The sequence below is a fragment of the Anabrus simplex genome, chromosome 7 (genome assembly GCF_040414725.1).
Source record: "Anabrus simplex isolate iqAnaSimp1 chromosome 7, ASM4041472v1, whole genome shotgun sequence".
NCBI lineage: Eukaryota > Metazoa > Arthropoda > Insecta > Orthoptera > Tettigoniidae > Anabrus > Anabrus simplex.
In genome coordinates, this window is record NC_090271.1 from 20,802,456 (window position 1) to 20,814,547 (window position 12,092).

A 12,092-nucleotide genomic window follows, 5' to 3' on the forward strand; every position below is an offset into this window, starting at 1 on the left:
AATAATATGTCTTCTTTCTTTCTTAATCCGTTTACCCTCCAGAGTTGGTTTTTTCCCCGGACTCAGGGAGGGATCCAACCTCTACCGCCTCAAGTTCAGTGTCCTGGAGCGTGAGACTTTGGGTCGGAGGGTACAACTGGGGAGTACCTCGCCCAGGCGGCCTTACGTGCTATGCTGAACAAAGGCCTTGTGGGGGATGGGAGGATTGGAAAGGATAACCAGGAAGGGGGAAGGAATCCGCCGTAACCTTAAGATAGGTACCATTCCAGCATTTGCCTGGGGAAGAAGTGGGGAAACTACAGAAAACCACTTCGAGGACGGCTGTACTCAGTTGACTTCCCGAGTCTGAGTGAACCCCTTTCCAGCCCTCGTACCACTTGTCAAATTACGTGGCAGAGTCGAGAATCGAACCCGGGCCTCCAGGGCCGGCAGCTAATCACACTAAGCATTGCATCACCGAGGCGGACTAAACTAATATGCAATATAAATAAAAAAAACACGTAGTGCAATTTAATTAACTAATCAAGTGTTTTAATTATTATAACAATATACCGTACACTATACCTAGACTAAGCACATGCACTTGTGAAAGGAGAGGCTGGGGACGTTTGGCCTCCCCTTTATAAAATCGCACATGCCGATCAGATAACAACGATGAAAGGGAGGAGCCAGTCACAAGTGAATGCAATCAAATCTAGAGGTCCTTTGGACACGAATCGCTGGGGATTCGCCTTTGAGCCACCCCTTAAGACAAGCTGAGTATATCGCCCTCACCTACAAATTTTTTTTTACGAGGAAATGTATATCTCGTCGCTTTCGCAAATCAATAACAAATCCGTCCTCTCGGCTGACACATACATGTATTCATACTCGTACATTTGCATTCCAGACTGTTTCATTATTCAATGTTCAGTCAACAAGTCCCGGAGAACAAACTAGGTACTTCCATGACTTCCTATTCGGGATTACCAATGCAAACTCTACTGAGTCTATACTTAGCAACTGGAAGTAATTAAATGCAGTTTCCAGCCATCGCGTTGAAAGTCTGTGCCTCTCTCAAACCCGCCTGATATCAACGACTCTGTACTCATTCATGCAACAGCCGCTCTTTACATTCGCACTACCTTCATGTCTGCGAGCTCCGATAAACCAGTGTTAACTCTTCCACTCCCGTTGATAACCCCACGGCACTACAGCCTATCGAGCGACCGTTGTTCAGCCACGACACCTGCAGATTACAAATAAATACTCTCGAATGCTTTTCTTAACTTTCCAGTGCGGGACCAATATCTCACCATCACATATCTCCGCAATTGTTTTCAATAATAATAATTATTATTATTATAATGTGGGGATTTACCGGTTACCTTCATCGGGCCTTACTCAGGTACCCAGATTCCAGACCACCCGACGGAAATGAAATCAAGCGCCACATTGCCCGTCTCAAAAATAACAAAGCGCCGGGGGAAGATCAGTAGTAGCAGAACTACGGAAATATCCCCCAGAGGAATCACTTGATATCTTGCAAAAGCAAATAGGAGAAATTTGGAACAAGGAGACCCTACCCGAAGGTTGGAAAATAGCTTTGATCCATCCATTACACAAAAAAGGCAGCATGAAGAACATCAACAACTACAGAGGAATATCTTTGCTACCCGTGACTTACAAAATTCTATCACTTGCCATCCTGGAGCATTTGGAAGCACAAGTCGAACATCAAATAGGTGAATACCAAGGAGGGTTCAGAAAAGGTCGCTCAACAGCTGAACAGATCCAAAATCTCAAAACGATCATCAGATATTGTACACTAAGGTCCAAGCAGTATGTGTCTGTCTTTGTGGACTTTAAGAAAGCGTACGACTCCATTGACCGGGAAGTCCTGCTAAACATCTTAAATGAATTTGGAGTTGATTTGAAACTGCTGGCATTAATTAGAGCCACCCTGACCGATACAAAATCCAAGGTGAAGTTCCACGGATGTCTCTCGCATTCCTTTGACATCAAAACAGGAGTCCGACAAGGTGATGGGCTATCCCCGATACTCTTCAACTGTGTTCTTGAAAAGATCATCGGAACCTGGCGGGTGAGATTACAGGAAACCAACTACAGTCCATTGAGAATAGGAACCAAATCCAAGGGGATCGCAACAGACTGCTTAGCATTTGCCGATGATATTGCTGTTCTCTCAAACGACATAGAAACCGCTAGAGCTCAAGTTGAAATTTTAAAGGAAATTGCCGAACAAACTGGTTTGCAGATATCGTTTGAGAAAACAGAAGTAATGACTAACATCAAAGAGGCTCCACCAAAACTCCATACAAAATACGGGGACATCACCCGAGTAGACAAATTCAAATACCTGGGTGAGATCATCATGAAAAATGGACTGGACCAAGAAGCACTTCAGGAGCGAGTACGCAAACTGGAAATAGCCTACCAAACATCCCGCACAATCTACAACAAATATGCCTTTCCCAAAACACCAAGATACGTCACTATGAAACAGTTCTGAAGCCAGTAGTTCTATATGCAGCCGAAACCCTGTCTCTAAATGCCAACAAAGGACTCCTTGAAGAACTGGAGAAAAGAGAACGCAAAATTGTGAGAGGAATCTTGGGATCAAAGTACAGAAATGGAATCCATCAAAAGAGATCCAACAAGGAAGTCTACAGCAAAATAGAGAAAATTACCGACTCAATGAGAAAAAGACGGGCACGATTTTACGGTCATCTGAAAAGAATGGACGGAAGAAAGTTAACTAAAGAAATCTTTCACTTTTTTTATTCAAACCCCAAAACCACAATTCCCTGGTTTAGAAATACCAAAGAAGACCTGCAAATGCTACATATCTCAGCTGAAGACGCCCTTAACAGATATCTCTTCCGCAAGAAAATATTGACGAACGGGCTAAACCGAGACGAGCAACCGAAGAGAAGACATGGTGCCCCTTGGACAGAGGAGCGTAAGCAGGCCCACTCACAAAGAATGAGGGAAATTTGGGCTCTAAAGACGGCCAAGTTCAGTGTCAAATGCAACAAGACTTAACGTGGTCCTTTATGTCCCCAGCGAATTATATAATAATAATAATAATAATAATAATAATAATAATAATAATAATAATAATAATAATAATAATAATAATAATAATAATAATAATAATAATAATAATAATAATAATAATAACAATAATAATAATAATAATGCTATTGTTCTTACGTCCCACTAACTACTTCAGATAGTTAGTAATGTTTTACTTTACCTGGTCTTCAGACCTTCTCTTCCAACTAACCAGGCATTGGATTATGGATATACTACATTAAAATATTTAAATTAAATACAAATTGGGCTAAATTAATAATAATTCAAAATGATGAGTGATGTAAATTAAATTCATTTGAAAGAAATTAAATATATTACGAGGAAAAATTCTTAAAACTAATAATCCACTTTGTAGAAGTGAAATCGGATAATGTCATCTGTCTTCACTATTATAATTTATAGAGGATTAACTCAGATTGTATGACTGGCATTATTTAAAAATTAATTAATTGGTACGATTTATGCCATTACTATTATTATAATTGAGGAAATGGATAGAAGGTAAATACAATTAAAGATTTTTTTATCATATTTGTTTGTGGCGTCGACCTCTGTAGATCTTTTACCACTACTTTCACCATATGATAGGAACCTGCGTGTAAATGGAATTTCGGAAGTGTAGAGTGTTGAATGTGAGGAAAGAAACGTTAAGGACGACACAAACTCCCAGTCACAAGGCCATGGATATTAATCATTTACAATTAAAAACTCCTGATCCGGCCGGGAATCGAACCCAGGGCCGCCGGTTGACAGGTGGACGCGTTGCTCCCTATTCCTCGGGGCCGGGCTAATTGAACCTTAGTTCGATTCTTAACGAGCTCAAAAATACGGAACGACTATAGACACTGCGAGAAAGAAATAATGATATCTAGTAGGTTAATGAATGAAGTCACATGTTTTGACGTAAATACGTTAATTGTATCGCACAGAAGACATACATAGAGAGATCAGGTGCGTTTTGTTGGAGCTAGTCAAGAACGAAGAGCTTATTATGTAATAGAAGATAGAATGGAAAATAAGATACATGTGAAGAAAAACTCGGCTTTAGCGACAATAGATAGTGAAGAAGTCGTGTATATTAAATGTATAATCGTCGAATAATACGATTGAGGAAGTTGAAACATATTTAATAATTGGTAGACACGTAATCATTTCTGGAGAAGAACATATAGTGAAATACGAAATAATTAAGAAGTACTGCAACACTGTGGACAGAGTTAAGAAGGGATGTAAATTAATTAATTTAAGAAACAAGAAATTTTTGTATGCATTTATTGTGTTATGTGATGATGTATAAGCTAATATGTTGTAAACTCTTTCAGGTAGTTGAAATATTTTCAAGATCAATGGCCAACAAATATTCAATATGACCGGCTAAAGAACAATAGAATTCGCTCTCATAATGACGACTAGATAGTAAGCAATTTGTAACGGATAAACATTAATATCAGTCAACGGAGACAAAATGATCACGTCCAGATGAGTACAGACTAACTGATGTACCCGTGCTTCGCTACGGAATTCTACATTGTATACAGAATTCTATGTTAGGTAGTGTACACGTTGTGAGAAAGATTGTCTTAAATTGTATAGCTCTTAACGTTACCCTAGAAACGCAACGGGAGGTCACCAAACATCTTTTCTCATATGAAGACTGAGGGAATTTTCACTGTAATGGCAGACCCAATTTCACGCCATCAGCCACAATCAGGTTGGAATGTTTTCATTATAATGCCTTTTTACATCCTCAGAAAGACTGCCTTTAGTGGTTTTCCCAACTAAAATGAACATACAATGACGTCAAGAGGAATGGCGCGATTAAAAGCAATGCTTTCATAATACGAAATACTCGTTCAAATGAAACACCACACATTTTCTCACTTTTAACGAACAGGACTACGTTGCCTATCTAACAGTCCAAAGTTCCAGACCTGGAATGACCAAACCCCAGACAGCCGTGATCCGTGAACACTCTTCGGCTTTCTTCGGCGGGGGGAGGGTCTAATAGTGGAGACTCCCAGGGCAAAAACTATGCCCAATTACTATTCACTTTCCTAGGAGTACCCGATGAGTCGGAAAATATCAATCCACTACACTGGCGGCGGAAAAATCTGACTTGAAGGCAAATTTTTCCTCAAAGCTAGAAGAGAAACCCCTTCTTCACTGCTAGTTTGGAATAAATTGAATGTAGAATTTAATAAAAGTGAAGGGAAAGAAGCTTTTCTTAAGAAATGGCTCTTTTCAGAGTTGAATTTTGAGTTATTTAGTGAATATTGTGGTGCTATAATTTGGAAAAGGCCTAAATTGTTATTCTAGACCAGGCCATACTACTACTACTACTACTACTACTACTACTACTACTGCTGCTACTACTACTACTTACTACCACTACGTGAGGTTCTGCCTTAAGTAAGCACACTGTTCATTCAAAACAGCGCGTCAGAGTAGGGATCGAATAGCAGAAATACTATGATGATCCAGTGTGTTACGTACCAGCTGTATTAGAAAATGTATGAACCATAGGAATGGCATGCTAAAGAAGAAAGTTTTCTAACTCCTCGGCTATTTCCCGCCAATATTCAGTCAGGTTGTTATACACGGTACGCAGCAGTAATCCCATCTATTTTTTTTTTATTTTTATTTTTTACTTGTTTTATATGGTGCGGCTCAGGCTATGAAGCCTGCTGTTATGCCAAACCATCTCATATGTACTATATTGTACAAACTACAGAGTATTAAGATTTCTAATTACATATAATTAATTATAAAATTAAACTTAAATAATAGTTATAAACAAAAAGTAAATTGAGTTGAGAGGCAGCATAAGAGACAAAGAACATCACAATAAATAATGGTCAATGTAATGTTATTGTTGATCAATGTTATGCACTTTCGATATTATAGGTCTTCACATTTCGTTTTCTACCGACTCTTAAATACCACTCTTATCATAGTCTGTACGGTAAAACTGAATAAAATATAAATGATCGGAAATTGTATTCTCTATAACTTTTTTATGTAGAACTTTTCGACAGGACCAAAAACATTGGTATTTCAAAAATACATTTTAAGCACCTTCCCCTAAACTACAATTTCATCCAGGGTGAATAAAATTGTTTATAGCTTAGACTGTATTTTTTTATTCCCCGACTCTATATACCGATTTTTATTAAATTCTGTTAACCCATTTTCTCGTGGCTCGGCGTTGATATGGACTTAGCAACAGAAAAACAAATTCATGAATATCTGTCTTATCATAGCCGGCACGGTAAAACTGTATAAGACATAAATGGTCGGAAATTGAATTCTCTATACCTTTGGGTATGTAGTATTTATCGATACGACAACTAATAATATAAATATTTGAGAATTACATTTAGGCCTTCCTCTAAACTACCATTTCACTCAGCGTAAATAAAATTACTTATAGCTTACATTCTAGTGGCTCGTTCTCCGACTTTTCATGCCAATTTTCAATGAAATATGACCACTAATAACGTAAATATTTATATATATATATATATTTTGCTACTTGCTTTACGTCGCACCGACACAGACAGGTCTTATGGCGACGATGGGGCAAGGAAGGGCTAGGAGTGGGAAGGAAGCGACCGTGGCCTTGATTAAGGTACAGCCACAGCATTTGCCTGGTGTGAAAATGGGAAACCACGGAAAACCATTTTCAGGGCTGCCGACAGTGGGGTTCGAACCTACTATCTCCCGAATACTGGATAATGGCCGCACTTAAGCGATTGCAGCTATCGAGCTCGGTAAAATAAAATTTTAGGCCTTCCCCTAAACTACCATTTCCTCTGCGTGAATAAAGTTAGTCATATGCTAGATTGTAGCGACATATTCCTCGACTCTGAATACCAATTTTTATGAATATAGGACTATTAAGAACATAAATATTTGAAAATTAAAGTTTAGGACTTCCCCTAAACTACCAATTTAATCAGCGTATAAATAATTTTAAAGGAGATGCACTTGCATAGTAAACCACCAGTTACAAACCGTGAATTACATTCTGCCTTTATTCTGGTTGGTGTTAATATATTCATATTTTTAATTGGGTCCAATCTGTAATAAATTGAAACTAATTCATAAAAGTGGGACTTTCCTTTAACAAAGATAGTCATAATAACATACCTATAATAGTTAGAGGCATTTTCCTATGCATATGAAAAGGTAGTCTAATACGTCATACAAGATTTTTTAAAAGAGATCACCAGAAATATTAGTCACCCTTGGATAAATCATTATAAGCATAATTTAATACCGTGTACCTCTACTTCAGGAAGTGAGTCCTCAAGGTTGAGTAGGTACGTCGCATCCAGATTAAGCAACTCGCTGAGTATTTTATCGCGCAATTCCGCCAAATTGCGGGGAACTGATGTCGGAGTTTTAGCCACCGTTCCAACATGTCCTACAAATTTTCAATGGGGTTCAATTCAGGTGATTTTGCAGGCCAGGCGAGAGTTGACAGAGTGTTCATAAAATCAGTCACATATGCGTCCAGCCCGATGAACTTTGCTTTTATCATCTTGAAACATCGGAGTATTAATAGCATACTCACCATAAAGGCAATACCTGATCACCTCAGTGAGCGGACTAATCCATCATACGATAATCACCCCCAAAACATCACAGACGCACCTCCAGCTTGAACCTAACCTTGCACACATCCAGGATGAAATCCTTCATTTGGCCTTCGGTGCACTCGATGACGTGCCTCACTGGAATACAGGCAAACGTGTGGTTCATCAGGCCACATTACGTTCCGCCAATCAGCCACTGTAAAAGTTCGATTATTTCTAGTCCACTGAAGACACGCATCTTTATGTACCTGTGTGAGCAATAGCCTCGTGCAAGGTGACCGACTGCAAATGTTCATTGCATGCAGTTCCCGTCGCAATAGTCTCTTGGTAACAGGTTGGGATGGACCTTCATTCACTGACTGCAGCAATTCCCGTCGGGTTGGACAGAGATTTTGATTCACAAGCCGTGAAACGCGTCTCCGGTCCTTCACAATCAGGATTTTTTTCCGATCACAATTCTGGCGCCATGTTTCGTGGCCACTTGTAGTACACCTCTGCTTGTAGAAACTGTGAACAGCCCGCTGCGAAACACCCAACAAATCCAGAAACTTAACGCACCGTAAGCCATGGGCACGGTGAAACACGATTGCCCCTTTTTGCCACCCTATCGCATCCTTTCATGTTGACATACACTGTCCACTTGAAACATCAACGTCTCACTTACCACAACCGCCTTATGTTCTTGTAGGGTCAGTGCGTGTGCGGTTGTACACAGGACTCGTTCGGTGTGCACCTGTACAGGCTTAACGATCCATCTGTGTATGGGCATTAGGGTGATTAATCATTTACCCGGTGAGCTTATTTTTAATGTGGAACTTAAGTGTTACAGTATAATGTCAAGTATAAAGGGGAAGGAGTCCGGCCCCGGGTTCGATTCGCGGCCGGGTCAGGGGTTTTTAATTGTAATTGATTAATATCCCTGGCCTGGGGACTGGGTATTCGTGTCGTCCTTAACGTTTCTTGCCTCGCATACAACACTCTGCACTTCCGCAATTCCACTTACACGGAGGTTCCTCTCAAATGGTGGAAGATCTTCATAGGTCGACGCCACGAACAAATATCGTTTTTTTTAAAAGGGGCAGGAAGTCATAAGATGTTTAAGGTATTTAGAAATATGGTGGTGAATAAGGGGATACTGGTAAAAAGCGTTAATTTTGTGTGTTGATATATGAATTTAATAATAACATAAAGCGTTGTGGTGTTGTAATTTTCAAATGATAGTCGTATTTGCGCGTCAGTAGAAAGTTGAACGTAGAAAGTCGTCGGAATTAACATTAATATGAATAATATTCTTAGAGTTTTAGAGAAAATGTCTCTACACTAATACAATGAAATGAACCACAGATATATGTAATGTATGACCTAAGGATATTGTATATGGATTTCCTGAAACAATTTCCAGATGAATATATTAGGTAGAGTTATATTATCTTCGGAAAACTATGTCAAGTCAACTTGGAATGGGGAGAAAAAGAGTGTAAGCGTCATCAAACATGTTAAAAATGAGTTTTCTAACCTGAAGTCACATCTTACTTAAAACACTACAGAGGAAATTTCCAGTGTTTTTATTTGAGTAGTTTATTGATGCAAGTAGAGTTGTAGAGATAGTTATGTGATCTTTTTCTTATATCTGTGAATTATGAATACATACCGAAGGTATATTGAGACGTCCAATATCCTCGGTCAGGTTACTTTTCGAAGTGAGATATATTATACAAATCGGAAATTGGTTTGGTTATTGCTAGTGTTCGCAAACAGCTGAAATATTTATCCCCACGAGCTCAAAGAAAATAAATTCAGCGTTGTTAAATTAGGAATAGGAACGTATCTCCTTTCAAATTATGATATATATTTCATTGAATAATTAATGCATTTAATTATATAATTTATTATTATAGGCTATTTTTAGGGGAATGCTAAGGCAATAAATTCAAAATATTAGCAAATACTCAGAAGGACGAGACGAAATTTTGCTTAACTTTTCTTTAATAATTTGGAAGGATGATAGTATCCATAATATTATACATAACGTGTAAATTAATAAGATACATGACTTGATATAGGTCTTATGATTCAGAATATGATTTTCTCTGACGTTATTTATGATACCTTCAAGAATGATAGATTATTAATGCACGCAGTTTCACATTCATTGCATGATGAGAAGGCCAATTCATCTTGAATTTGTGGTATTTGCTTGATACTAATTAAATGAATTTATTTATTTTCTTGGATAATTAATTCAAAACTTCTCCTGTTATAGATTAATACCTAACTTCCGACTTCTTTCTTTATGTACGTATTTCAGAGTAAATATTTAAAACCGGGCGAGTTGGCCGTGCGCGTAGAGGCGCGCGGCTGTGAGCTTGCATCCGGGAGATAGTAGGTTCGAATTCCAGTATCGGCAGCCCTGAAGATGGTTTTCCGTGGTTTCCCATTTTCATACCAGGCAAATGCTGGGGCTGTACCTTAACAAAGGCCACGGCCGCTTCCTTCCAACTCCTAGGCCTTTCCTATCCCATCGTCGCCATAAGACCTGTCTGTGTCGGTGCGACGTAAAGCCCCTAGCAAAAAAAAAAATGAAAATTAAGAGACTTGGCAAGTGTTACCATTTCATGTAATTGCTGATAATATAATAAATGGGTAATATGTATGGTAATTCGTTCTCCGAAGAATATATAATAACATCGATTGGGGACAATGATATATTGATATGAAAATCTTTAGAATATGTCATAACATCGACTGAGAACCATGATATATTGATATGAACATTTTTGCTCTGGAATGGGGATATTTGTAATCTCTTTGACTTCGGTAAATAATGAGAAGATGACGGTAGCTATGAGGGTCCGCCATCCGGTTTGTTACTTTAACTACCTTGAGATCTTATTGCCCTACCGATTGTGTGAACCAGAGCATCGGACCGCGCTAATTTGTAACATAACCTACGCAAAAGGCTGTATTGATAATAATTTACATTATAACAGTCGTAAAAACAATAACTCTAAAACAAACCTTAATACAAAAGAGCGTTATAGAATTGTAATAACTTACTTTGAAACTCCAGATAACTTTGTGTCAAATTTTGACAGATACGATGTCAGTTATGGTGACTATCAGCACTCAGCAGACGACATTCCGAGCATGAAATACTTTTGAAAATCGAAAATAGTTACAGTTATAGCACAACAATTATTTTGAAGGTAAAAAGGTTAATTCTAAACGAAACAAACAAAATTGACCCAAAATATCTAAAATTTCATTTCATATCCCTTAAGTTTCTGTGCTTGCTGAGAACAAAAGCTTTAGGCTCAGAATGGAGGAGCCAATGTGATATGCAGCTCTGTGTAAGAAATTCGGTTTTTTCTTCTTATCTTTAGGCTTCATTTCGTGTTGTGAAGGGATAGGATAGACCTCATAAAGAACGTCGCCCTTTCTTAGGCCAGGAGATGTGTGGGGATTCGTGGTGGTGTGAAGGGCGAAGGAAAAAGAATGAGCCGTGGCCTATGAAAAGGAACTATTCCGGCATCTTCCTTGAATGAGGAACCACGGAACGCCATTCTCAGGACAGCCGACGGTCGGTTTTGAACTGACTAGCATCCCGAATGCAGAGTTCATCATGGCGCTCTGCTTAGTCTCATTCTCGGCCGGAGGTTTCGTAGGTCTGGTAGTAAAAATAACGATACTAATAGACGAAAACTAAGGTTTCAATTAATGGTAATTGTTACAATAATTTTCTAAGAACTGCCTGAGAAATAATAGTACTAAATTGTGTCTATCTTTTAAACATTTTTAAAACAGCGGCGAATTATATAAATAAAGTGTGGTAATGGCTTGGTAAATCCAACACCCTTAAACTTGGAAAGGAAATGAGCTGAACATTTCTTTGCACCGGAACAAAGGAGCAGTGATTATACAGCGAAATCTTTATTGCTGACTATAAATATAATGTGTGTCGCAGCGGCGACGTGGCGCTGCGAGAATCTACCCCCAGCCACCACTCGCCCGTCTTGTGGGTCTTGAGGTGGGCACTCGCTTGAAAAACATCAGCGTTTCCACGAAGACAGAACAGTTTACATTAGCATGGAGGAGCAGTATGTCCCAAGAGTAACTTCCACTGTAAACTAGTTCCCTGGATTGCCCACAACACTTCGCCAATATGCGGGACACGTTCGATTCAGTCTAAAATAGAAATCAATGCCAGTATGATGTCTTTGACAATTTCAAATCCTGAGGAGGAGTATAAATCCGAAACCAGGTTTCAAATCTGATTATTCTCGGGGCTTTGTACCGTCTGGTAGTTCTTGGCAGGAGTCTTATAGTTCGATACGAGGATTGGGTCGTAAGTCATAGCTACTACTTTTTCTCATTTTTAGGGTGCTACCACGCAAT